The following is a 13,057-nucleotide window of genomic DNA, read 5'->3' as shown; positions in this document are numbered from 1 at the left end:
TGCAAGAACTTACAAGGTATCTTAGCTGGAAGTACAAATATATTGCATTATATTGCATTATTTATTGCATTATGGTCCAGAAACAATTTGTTTATAAGTGCAAAGGCTGTGCCACAAGAATTATGAGGACATCGAGACTCAATATAACATAGGAAATGAGAAGACTCTCAAAGAGTCAAAGAGACCTGGGTTTTAACACAGACCCTGACACTCCCAGCTGTGGAATTAGCAAGTATATTATCTCCTTGGTAACAGTTATTTCACCTCTAAAATGGGGATAATAATGCCTATGAAATACTGTGAAGCTTAAATAAAATGGTAGCTATGAAGTATCTGTTATAAGACACAGAGAGGTAGACAAGTTTTTTTTCATTTTACATCAAGTTTGTAGGCAAAATAAACTTGAACACATAAACTTGGTTAAGTAAACTAGCATATACTGAGTAGACAATACACATATACAGAACTTTATGCAGACCCTTTGGGAAATAGTATGAAGGAAATTAAAAATAGAAGATAAAAATGTTATAAAGTCAAATGAAAAGTAAGGTAGTGTGATTTAATAGATAATAGAAATCTCCATCTGAAGGGCACCTGGATGGCTCATCCGACTGTTAATTTCAGCCCAGATCATGATCTCAGGGTCCTGGGATTGGGCCCTGAGTCAGGCTCTGAGCTCAGCAGGAGTCTGCTTGAGGATTTGCTCTCTCTCCCCCTCCCCCATCTTGAGGGCATGTGAGGGCACGGGCTCTCTCTGTCTCAAATAAATAAATAAAGCCTTAAAAAAAAAAAGAGAAATATCCACCTGATACTTTCAGATTTTTAAGCCAAGGATGGGTAGGCTAATGTATAATAACCTATTTTGAGCCATTAATTGATGTAAATTTCTCCTGCTTGTCAAGAAAATTTGTATCCTTCGTTAATGAAAACTTCCTGACTAGTGAAGTTACATATACATACAGGTACATAACATTTATATATAAATATAGGGTATAAAAATGACTTTTACCCCTTTGCCCTTAAAAAACAAGATTTGGCAACATGTGGATTTGCAAGGAAAAGCTAAAAAAAAAAAAAAAAGATGAAAATCCAAATTTGAAATGTCTCTCAACTCCCACACATGTTCTTATACATCACTTTCAACCTCCAAATTCTAAAAAATGTTTCTGTATAGCCCATCAATTCTCTCAATAAAAATATCCCAGGTTGTCATGGTGACATAGTTCTTTCCCCTGCAGAACCTTGTCTGGTGTAGTCATTTCCTAAGTCTTCATGGTTGTGGAATGTTTCCTTTTTTTCTTTCATACTGTTTCTCATTTTTCCAACCTCATATTAGCCTACTAGAGTGGGGGAAAACTAAAGACTTAATTGAAATAGGGAAGATTTAAATAATGGTCTTATAATAAGAAAATTAGTCTGGAAAGCTGATGGGATCCTCCATGAGCATATGTTCTGCAGTAGTCTTTGATGGAAACATTACAGCGCCCAGCCCTTCCTAGTACTTGTTTCTTTCCTAACTTACCGGGTGATGCAATTGAGAAGTCTTGATGTCCAGGCTTCTAAAACAGAGGTACAATTATAGGAATTTGGTAATCAGAATATGAAATTCAGGTTAACCTTTCTCTCTTCTCTACCCCAAACCCTTTCTTATTCCCATCTCTTAGTCCTGAATGGGGGCTTTGCTGATCTGTGAGTCCCTATAGTGCAGAGATTTGTGGTTGTTATGGAATTGAGCTCATCTCTGACAAATGATCTTGATGCCTGGCTTGGTTTGTTTTAGGGCTCCTAGAGTTATCTTTCTGGGAAGGTATTAAGGGGTAAGAGCAGACCTCAGCTGGGGTTCCTTGGGCGCAGAGGGCAATGAAGAGACCGAGCAAAGGAGCATTAGAGGAAAGCATGAGAAATCTGCATGTAAGAAAGAGCAAAAACACGCTTTGTGGATGTTGATACTTATTTGAGGAGATGAACCATGTTTTTTTTGTTTGTCTAAATAATGAATAAATCAATGGCTATTTGGTGGTGACTTTCTCAAGTATTTTGACTCCGCCCATGCCCAAACTAGACATTTAGCTGGGAGGAATCCTTCGTGAAGGCTAACATCAAAGTGTAAGGTAAGGTTAACTTTTTAAAATGCATTTTTAGTTCATAAAGAGTTAGCTTAAGACGGGGAAATCTGGGATCATGGATGTCAAAAAAAGATTTAAGGGAATCTTTGAGTTATTACAATATTTTGAAAAATCTCCTAGAAATTGAAGAAAATTCTGTGACAAGGAAGCAAGGTTTACCAAACCCTCAAGTTTCTTTGTTTTTGACTGAGCTTAATATGGGTACATTTATTTGTTCTTTCATCCACTCAGAAGCTCAGATCAGTAGTTATTTGTTTGTGACTTTGGCAAAGAAGAAAACCAAATAATTGTAACTTAACATACTTTAATTGGCTTGGCAGTAAAAAATCTTTAGAGCTTTGGAGTTCATGCATTTAGCAAATACCTCTTACCTTTCAGCCACTGCAATAGATACTGGAGATACAAATACGAAGGAAGAAGAGCCCCTGCCTTTAAGGAGCTCACAGTATAGTGGAATAAAAACACGTCAGCCTTAAATTAGCCTGAATGGCAGATCACTACTCTCTTGTATGTGTTGTAGTAGAGATGTGGAGTAGAGATGTGGTAGCAGAGAGGAAAGAGCACCTAATTCTCCTTGAAAGGGAAATGGGGGCTGTGAAAGAGGGCTTCAGGGAGAAACTAGTCCTTTTGTGAGCTGTTTCCTGAAGGCTGGTTGGAGGTGGTGGGAGGTGGGAGTTTCAAAAGAAACAGTCAGCTGGAAGATCTGGAGGTGTGAAATTGCAAAGGGTTTGGCTGAAACCCAGAGAAATGAGATAACAGGTGAACAGGGGTCCAGACATGATGGATCCAAATATCATGACAGAAAAATCAGGGTAACAAGACCCACTGAGGTTTTACAGAGGAATGATACAATGACATACTCTTTTAAAATGGATAATTTTAATGGGACTATGAAGGATGAATTGGGGGGAGCTAGGAAGACCAGGGTAGTTTTTATTTCTTTAAAGATTTAAGAAACTTACTAATTGGGTACAACATACACGCAAAGTTCATAACTCTTACATGTTTAGCTTGATAAATGTTTTCATGTGTCTACACTTGTATAACTGCTAACCAGATTATGAAATTGTCCCAGAAGAATCTCTCATGTGCTTCTCAGGCAATCCTCATTGTTTATCTTTCACGCCCCCCATCCACCTCTACCTTCTGGGATAGCCACTATTCTGACTTCTATCCCCATAGAATAGTTTTAGATGTTCTTGCATTTTATATGAATGGAATCGTAGAGTATGTATTCTTATGTCTGGTCTCTTTTGCTCAATATTAGGTGTGTACATTCATCCTTGTTGACACGTGTAACAGGAGTTCATTCTAACTGCTGTGTAAATTTCATAGTATGATGTATTTTATACCATGTTTAACTTATCCATTTTACTGATAATTGACACTTGGGTTCTGGCAAATTTTGGGACCTTCTGAATAATCTACAAACTTTCTTATGTGTGTATTTTTTTTTTTTTTTTTAGTGGATATACCCACTCACTCTTCTTGTGTGTATATCCAGGAATGAAACATGTATTATCAGTATTTTTACCTTTAGTTATTCTGGGATGACCATCCCTTGGCTGGGCATTGGGTTGTTTCCATTTGGGGGCTATTATAAATCAAACTGTATAAATATTCACATGTAGGTCTTCATATGCATATATGTATTCATTTCTCTTGGGTAAAATACCTACAGGTGAGATTGTTGGGATATATAGTAAGTATATGTTTAACTTTATAAGAAACTGCCAAATTGTTTTCCAGCATGTCTGTGTCATTTTGAATTCCCAGTGGCAACCTATGAAAGTTTCAGTTGCTCCTGTCCCTGTTAACATTGGGCAGCATCAGTCTTTAAAATTTTAGCCATTGTTTTAGTTGGAAGGTGATATCTCAATGTAGTTTTTAAAAAGAATTAAGATAAAATTCATATAACATAAAACTCACCATTTTAAGTATATAATTCAGTGGTTTTAGACTATTTGCAAGGTTGTGTAATCATCACCACTAATTCCAGGACATTTCCATCACCCCCTAAAGAAACCTCATACCTCCTAGTTTCCTCATCCCGTTTCTCCCTCTATCCTTCGTTAACACTAATTTCCTTTCTGTCTTCATAGATTTTTCTATTCTGGACACTTTGTATAAATGAAATTATGCAATATTCAGACTTTTCTGTCTGGCTTCTTTCACATAGCATAATGTTTTCAAAGTTCATCCATGCGGTAGTATCAGTACTTCATTCCTTTTTATGGTTGAATAATACTCCATTGTATTGGATAAACCATATTTTGTCTGTCTTTTCACCAGTTAATGGACACTTGGGTTATTTCCATTTTTTGGCTATAATGTATAATATTGCTATTAACATTCATGTGAAAGTTTTGTGTGGACATATTTTCAATTCTCTTGGGCATAGGAGTGGAATTGCTGGGTTATATGGTAACTCTATGTTTAAGTTTTGAGAAATTGCAAAAATGTTTTCCACAGGAGATGCATCATTTTAAATCCCCACCAGCAATGTATGAGGGTCAAGTTATTCCCCATCTTCATTAACACTTGTTATTGTCTATTTTTAAAAATAGCACTCTGTGTTAGTTTGCTAGGGTAAACATGATGAAGTACCACAGACTGGGTGGCTTGAACAATAGAAATTTATTTTTGTACAATTCTGGAGGCTAGAAGTACATCAAGGTGTTGGTAGAGTCAGTTTCTTCTGAGGGCCTCTCTCCTTGGCTTATAAATGGCCATCTCTCTGTGTCTTCACATGGTTTTTCCTCTGTGTGTGTGTGTGTGTTTTTTCCCCAAAGATTTATCCATTTATTTGAGAGAGAGAGAAAGAGAGCAAGCATGTGTGAGCGTGGGGAGGGAGGGGCAAAGGGAGAGGGAGAGAAAGTGCCAAGCAGACTCCATGCTGAGTGCAGAGCCTGATGTGGGGCTCAATCCCAGGACCCGGAGATCATGACTTGAGCTGAAACCAAGAGTGGGATACTCAACTGACTGCACCACCCAGCCCCCTCCTCTGTGTGGTCTTAATCTTCTCATATGAAAACATGAGTCATTAAATTAGGACCCACCCATGCTTTCCCTTTACCTTAACTGCCACGTTTTAAGGCCCTTCCTCCAAACACAGTTACATTCTGAGGTAACAGAGATTAGAACTTCAACATATAGATTTTTTTGGGGGGGGGGACACAATTCAGTCCATATCACCATCCTAGTATAATTTCTCCCATTCTGTGGGTTCTCTTTTCATTTCTTCATAGTGTCCTTTGATGCACAAAACATTTAATTTTGATGAAATTTATTTATTTTTAGTTTGGTTGCTTGTGCTTTTAGTGTCGTAGCTAAGAAACCATTTCCTTGGGGTGCCTGGGTGGTTCAGTCAGTTTAGCGTCTGCATTCGGCTCAGGTCATGATCCCAGAGTTCCCAGATTGAGCCCCACTTCAGGAGCCCTGCTCAGAGCAGAACCTGCCTTTCCCTCTGCTCTTCCCCCCGCTTGTGTTCTCTCTCTCTCAAATAAATATATAAACTCTTTAAAAGAAAAACAAAAAGAAACCATTTCCTAATCCAAGGTCACAAAAGTATACACCTGTGTTTCCTTCTAAGAGTTGTATAGTTTCAGTTCTTACATTTAAGTCTTTGATACATTTTGAGTTAATTTTGGTATATGGTGTTAGGTAGGAGTCCAGATTAATTCTTTTTCATGTGGATATAGTTTTTCCAACATCACTTATTGAAAAGACTATCTGCCACCACCCCTTTCCCCCACCTCCCAAGCCATTGAATCGTTTTGGAATCCTTGTTGAAAATCATTTGACTGTAATGTACCAGTGTATTTCTCAATTCTCAATTCTTTATGTCATTTATTTATATGTTTATCTTTATGCCACTGCCTTGATAACTATAGGTTTGTAGTAAGTTTTGAAATCAGAAAGTGTGAGTCCTTTGTTTTTTTAAAGATTGTTTTGGCTATTCAAAGGCTTTTGCATTTCACATGAATTTTAGGATCAGCTTGTCCATTTCTCGAAAAAGAAGCAGTTACAATTTTAATAGGCATTACATTGAATCTATAGATCAATTTGGGGAGTATTACCATATTAACAATATTCCAATCCATGAACATGGGATGACTTTCTATTTATTTAGGTCTTCTTAAATTTCTCTCAGCAATGTTTTAGAGTTTTCAGTGTATAAGCCTTGCATTTCCTTGGTTAAATTTATTCTCAAATGTTTTATTTTTGATGATATTGTATATAGAATTATTTTCTTAATCTCATTTTCAGATTGTTCATCACTACCGTCTAGAAATAAAATTGGTTTTGTATGCTGATCTTATATTCTGCAATTTTGCTGAACTTGTTTATTCTAATAAGTTCATTCTTTCTTCTTTCTTTCTTTCTTCTTTCTTTTTTCTTTCTTTCATGTATTCTTTAGAATTTTCTAAATATGAGATCATGTCACCTGCAAATAAAGAGCTTTATTTCTGTCTTTACAATCTGAATGATTTCAGTTTCTTTATCTTGTCTAATTGACCTGGCTAGAAATTCCAGTACAATGTTGAACAGACGTGGAAAGAGTATACTTCTTTGTCTTGTTACTGATCTTAGGGAGAAAGTTTCCAGTCTTTCACTATTGATTATGATGTTAGCTATGAATTTTCCATCAATGTCCTTTGCCAGGTTGAGGAATTTCCTTCTATTTCTAGTTTGTTTTGTGCTTTTATTGTGAAAAAGTGTTGGATTTTGTCAAATACTTTTCTGCATTTATTGAAATAATGATGTATTTTTCCTCTTTATTCCATTATTGTGGTCCATCACATTGATTTATTTTCGTATGTTAAACCTACCTTGCATTTTTGGGGTTTATCCCATTTGGTCATGGTATGTAATTTTTTTAATATGTTGTGGGATTTGCTTTGTTAGCATTTAGTTGAAGATGTTTGTATATATGCATATGAAATATTAGTCTGCAGTTTTCCTTTCTTGTGATGTCTTTGGCTTTGGTATCCAGATAATACTGGCCTCATAAAATGAGTTAGTAAGTATTCACCCATCTTCCATTTTTTGAATGAGTTTAAGAAAGATTTGTGTTAATTATTTTTTAAACATTTGGTAGAATTCACCAGTGAAGACTTCTGATCCTGGGTTTTTATTTTGTTGAAATTTTTTGATTACTGATTCAGAATCATTACTTATTATAGGTCTATTCAGATTTTCTGTTTGAGTCAGTTTTGGTTTTGGCTGTGGTCAGTTTAGACAAAGTTTTCTTTAGCAATCTGAACATATTTAAAATAGCTGATCTATTGAATATTTTATTTATTTATTTGAGAGAGAGAGAGCACGTGCACAAGCGGGGGGGGAGGGGCAGAGGGAGAGGGAGAAGCAGGCTTCCTGCTGAGCAGGAAGCCAGATGTGGGGCTTGATCCCAGGACTCTGGGATCATGACCTGAGCCAAAGGCAGACGCTTAACTGACTGAGCCATCCAGGTGCCCCTAAAATAGCTGATTTAAATCTTTGTCTAGCAAAGAATATTTGGGCTTCCTCATAGAGATCGTTTTCATTTTTATTGATTGCTTTTTTCTCCTGTGTGTGGGCCATACTTTCTTGTTTTTTAGGATGCCTTATAATTTTAAGATTTTATTTTTATGTAATCTCTACACCCAATGTGGGGCTCGAGCCCACAACCCTGAGATCAAGAATAGCACGCTTCACCGACAGAGCCAGCTAGGCACCCCTAGATTGCCTTATAATTTTTTGTTCAAAACTGGACATTTTGAATATTATAATGTTACAACTCTAGAAATCAGATTCTCTTCCCTGCCCAGAGTTCATTGTTATGATTTATAGTTGTTGTTTGTTTAGTAACTGTACTAATTTGTAAAGTCTATTTTTTGTTGTGTGTGGCCACTGAAGTCTCTGTTCTATTAGCTTACTGGTCAGCTAATGGTTAAACACAGATTTTCTGAAATGCCTGGAAATAAAAAAAAAAAATCTCCATCTTGGCAGTGGGGCTATGTTTCTATGTTGGGGTACACCCTCAATACACAGGCAATTTACAACTCTGTCTTAGCCTTCTTTTCTTGCTTTTGCAAGGTCGGCCAGAAATGAGAGCTTCGGGCCTTCTTAGGCCTTTCCTAGGCATGTGCACAGTCCCAGTTATGCGCACGATCTTCTAGATTCCCTGGAGCTTTTCAAGGTCCTACTCCTCAAACCTTCTCATTCTCCATCCTTTCCTCTCCAGCTTCTTGGCAGTCTATTATTTGCTCAACTGCTATTAATCACCTGGTGGCAATGGACTAAAACACTGGCCTATAAATGTTTTTGACAAATATCCCCTGGGTAGTGGCTCTAGCACTGGACCAAGTTAGCTAAGAAAAAGACAAGCCTTTTGAGCCCATCCTCCAGGAAGCCACCAGATGGGTCAAAAGAAGTAATGACTATTCTGTGAGAATCAGGCCTCTTTTGCTCTCTCTGGTACAGGTACCAGCAAAGTAGGCCATTATTTTCCAGAACACCACTGAGTTGAAAGTAGGGGATGGGACTAGGTTTTAAGTTAAAAAGTTAGAAACCTTGGGGCACCTAGGTGATCTTGGGGAGTGAGTTTGAGCTCCACATTTGGCGTAGAGATTACTTTAATAAATAACTAGACAAAAAAAAAAAAATGTTGGGGCGCCTGGGTGGCACAGCGGTTAAAGCGTCTGCCTTCGGCTCAGGGCGTGATCCCGGCGTTCTGGGATCGAGCCCCACATCAGGCTCCTCCTCCATGAGCCTGCTTCTTCCTCTCCCACTCCCCCTGCTTGTGTTCCCTCTCTCGCTGGCTGTCTCTATCTCTGTCGAATAAATAAATAAAATCTTTAAAAAAAAAAAATGTTAGAGAGCTTGCTGTTCCTAGAAATTTAGCCGTTTTTCTTGAATAAGTGCTCCCTGGGTTGCTGCAAGTTTTTGGTTAGTTTTCAGAGTCCAAAAGAGTTGATTCTGAAAGTTTTTGCCAGCTTTTTTCATTGCTTATATGGAACAGTGGACTTTTGGATTTCCTTACTCCACCATTTCCCTCCTTGTGGCTTTAATCTTTATTTCCTTAAAGATGAATGAGGTAAAACATGTGTTTAATCGCCCTCTGTATATCATTTTTGCTGAAATGTACATTTAGTTCTCTCTCATATTAAAACAACTAAATTGGTTCTTTTTTACTATTGAATTGTAGACGCTCTTTATATTTTGGATACAAACCCTTTATCAGATACATGTTTTGTAAGTATTTCCCCCAATCTGTGGCTTGTTTTCATCCTTAGTGATATCTTTTATAGTGAAGAAATTTTCAATTTTGATGAAGTCCAATTTATCAATTTTTTTCTTTTATAATTCAGACTTTTTGTTTCCTAAGAATCATTTGTTTAATCCAAAGTTACAAAGATTCTTTTCTGTTTCCTTCTAGAACTTTTATAGTTTTAGGTTTTACATTTATGGTAATGATCGACATTAAGTTGCTATTTGTAAATGATGCAAGGTAATTGTTGAGGTCCTGTAATTCTTTCTTTCTTTTCTTTCTCTTTCATTTTGCTTATGGATGTCCAAATTTCCCAGCATCTTTTGTTGAAAAAGTATCCTTTTCCCATTGAATTACACTGGTGTGTTGTCAAAAATCAAATGGTCATTTATGTGAGGATTTATTTCCGAAGCCTCTGTTCTGTTCCTTGATCTATATGTTTATCCTTATGCCAGTACCTCACTATTTCAATAACTGTACCTTTATAGTAAGTCTTGAAATCAGGCACTGTGAGTTCTACAACTGTTTTCTTTTTCAAAGTTGTTTTGGATATTCTAGTTCTTTTGTTTCTCTATATAAATTTTAGAGTGAGCTTTTCAATTTCTACAGGAAAGACTGCTGAGATTTTAACCAGGATTGCACTGAAGCTTTAGATCACTTTTAGGAGGTTTGACATATTAACAATACTGAATCTTCCAACCCATGAACACAGTATATTCTCTCCATTTATTTTGCTTTTAATTTCATTTAGCAATGTTTTCCATTTTCTGTGTGGACTTGCACACATTTTGTTAAATTTAGCCTAAAGGGTTTTACTTTTAATTCTAGTTTTCCATTTTTGTTGCTAGAATAGAGAAATAAATGACTTGTTCTGCATTTACTTTGAATCCTGTGATTTTGCTAAATTTGCTTGTTAGTTCTATTAGTTTTTTGTGGATTCCTCAGGATTTTCTATGTAATTGATCATGGCCTTTGAAAATAAAGGCAAATTTTATCTTCCTTTTCAAACTATACATTTATTTATTTATTTATTTATTTATTTTTAGATTTTATTTATCCATTTGTCAGGGAGGGAGAGAGAACAGAAGAAGCAGGGGACCGGCAGGCAAAGGGACAAGCAGGCTCTCCACCGAGCAAGGAGCCTGATGCCCGACTCGATCCCAGGACGCTGGCATCATGATCTGAGCCGAAGGCAGACGCTTAACCAACTGAGCCACCCAGGTGACCCTGTAGTATTTTTTTTTTAAATGTTTTTGTTTCAGGGTAAAGCTGACTTCACAAAATAAGTGGTAAATGTTCCCTGTTCTATTTTTGGATGAGTTTTGGTAGAACTGATATTCTCTTTTCCTTAAATGTTTAGTAGAATTCACCACTGAAGTTACATTGGCTTGGGGTTTTCTTTGTTTTGAATGAAGAATTCAAGTTATCTTTTTATTCTTTAAAGAACTTTGGTAGTTTCTGTCTTTTAATAAATTTATTCATTTCACATAAGTCATCAAATTTATTAGCACACAGCTGTTCACATAAATCATTTTCCTTTTAATAACTATAGGATACATTGTGATGTAGTTTTTTCACTCTTTTTTTTTTTTTAAGATTTTATTTATTATTTATTTGACAGAGAGAGACAGCCAGTGAGAGAGGGAACACAAGCAGGGGGAGTGGGAGAGGAAGAAGCAGGCTCCCAGTGGAGAAGCCTGATGTGGGGCTTGATCCCAGAACGCTGGGATCACGCCCTGGGCCGAAGGCAGATGCTTAACGACTGTGCCACCCAGGCGCTCCTAGTTTTTTCATTCTTGATACCTATAATTTTTTTCTCTCCCTTTTTTTCTTTTTTAAGGTTTTTACTTATTTATTTGACACACACACACACACACACACACACACACACATGCAGAGCACAAGCAGGGGGAGCTGCAGGCAGAAGGAGAGGGAGAAGCCGGCTCCCCGCTGAGCAGAGAGCCCAATGTGGGGCTCGATCCCAGAACCCTGGGATCATGACCTGAGCTGAAGGCAGATGAAGGCAGACTGAGCCACCCAGTCACCCCTCTTTTTACTTTTTTCTTCAGCCCTTTGGCTAGAAGTTCATAAATTTTCTAGACTTTTTCCCTAAAGAATCAGATTTTGGTTTTATTGTTTGTTCTCCATTGCTTTTCTCTTTTCTATTTTAGAGTTCTTCTTCTCTATTTTTTTCTTCCTTATGCTATTTTTGGGTTAACATTAATCATCTTTTTAAAAGTTCTTAAGGTGGAAGCTTAGATCATTGATTCATGACCTTTCTTCTTTCTACTACAAGACTTTAAAGGCTATAAATTTACCTCTAAGCACTATTTTAGCTGTGTCCCACAAATTTCTGGTATGTTATGTTCCATTTTCATTCAATTCCAAATATTTTTAAAGGTCTATTGTCATGGGTTTTAACCCATGGGTGTTTAGAGTTATGTTTTTTACTTTCTAAGAATTCATGAATTTTGCAGGTAATTTTCTGTTATTAACTTTTATTTAATTCCCAGAGGCCACAGAGCACATATGATTTATAGTGGTCTTTTAAAATTTACGACGTTTATTTTATAGCCCAGGATATGTTCTGACTTGATGAATGTCTTGTGTGCACTTGAAACAAATATATTCTGCCACTATTGAGTGGAGCGTTCTGTAAATGTCAATCAGGTGGAGTTGGTTGATAGAGCTTTTCAGGTCTTCTACATCCTTACTAATTTATTTATCTACTTGTTTTATTAATTACTGTAGAACAGACAGAACAATGGTTTTTGTTTTCTACATTTTTAAGTTGTTATTAGGCACATGCACATTTAAAACGGTTACACCTTCTTGATTAATTGAATTCTTTATTATTAAGTTTTGTTTCTCTTTTCTTGGCAGTATATCTTGTTACGTCTTACGAGTAGTGTTTTCCACGGTATATCTTGTTCCATTCTTTTAGCTCTAACCAATGGCATTTGTGGAATCAAACAAATTTGGAAAAAGTGGGAGAGAAAGTTGTTAAGCATGATTCTCAGAAACTTGGCTAATGTAACTAAGTGGAGAATAAAATCAGTCATTGAGATAGGAACAGGCTTATGAGGAAAAGAAAAGTGCAGATTTTTATCTGTTTTCAGTGGTAATTAGACATACAGGTAAAGATGTAGGTAAGATGAGTCAAATCCTAGAAGAGAGATATGCCTGGGGATATGGATTTGTAAATCAATGGGAATAAAGAACAAAGGATCAAAGGCAAAATCCTGAAGAGAAGGAACACTAAATCTTCCTAAAAGGAGGAGAAATCGGCCAAGGAGACTGAAAAGGAGTGAATGATTCAGAGTGTAAAAGAAAAAGCAAAGAGAATGCTGACTCACATTCTAAGGACATAGAGGAGTTTTGAAAGGGTGGAAATGGTCAGAAATGTTCAGATTCTGAAAATATTTCAGAATACAAATATGAGATGAAGGTGTTTGTACTAAGGGCTCCTCCCTCCTTCCCCTCCAAGAAGGGCGGAGACAAACGATCGAGGGGCAACACTAAGAGGAACAGAGAACTGAAAATGGCAAAGACTTGGAATGAATGTTAAGGGGAATGAGAAAATCTTGATCAAGGAAAGGAAAAGGAATTGCCAAACACTGGATAGCAACCAATTGAATGGAACGCTCTCTTAATAGTAGCTTTCAGAGGCCGTGTGATT

The sequence above is a fragment of the Ursus maritimus genome, unplaced genomic scaffold (genome assembly GCF_017311325.1).
Source record: "Ursus maritimus isolate PB19 unplaced genomic scaffold, ASM1731132v1 scaffold_2, whole genome shotgun sequence".
In the NCBI taxonomy this organism is placed as follows: Eukaryota; Metazoa; Chordata; class Mammalia; order Carnivora; family Ursidae; genus Ursus; species Ursus maritimus.
The sequence above is the reverse complement of the archived record's forward strand: the minus strand, read 5'-3'. Positions refer to the sequence as shown.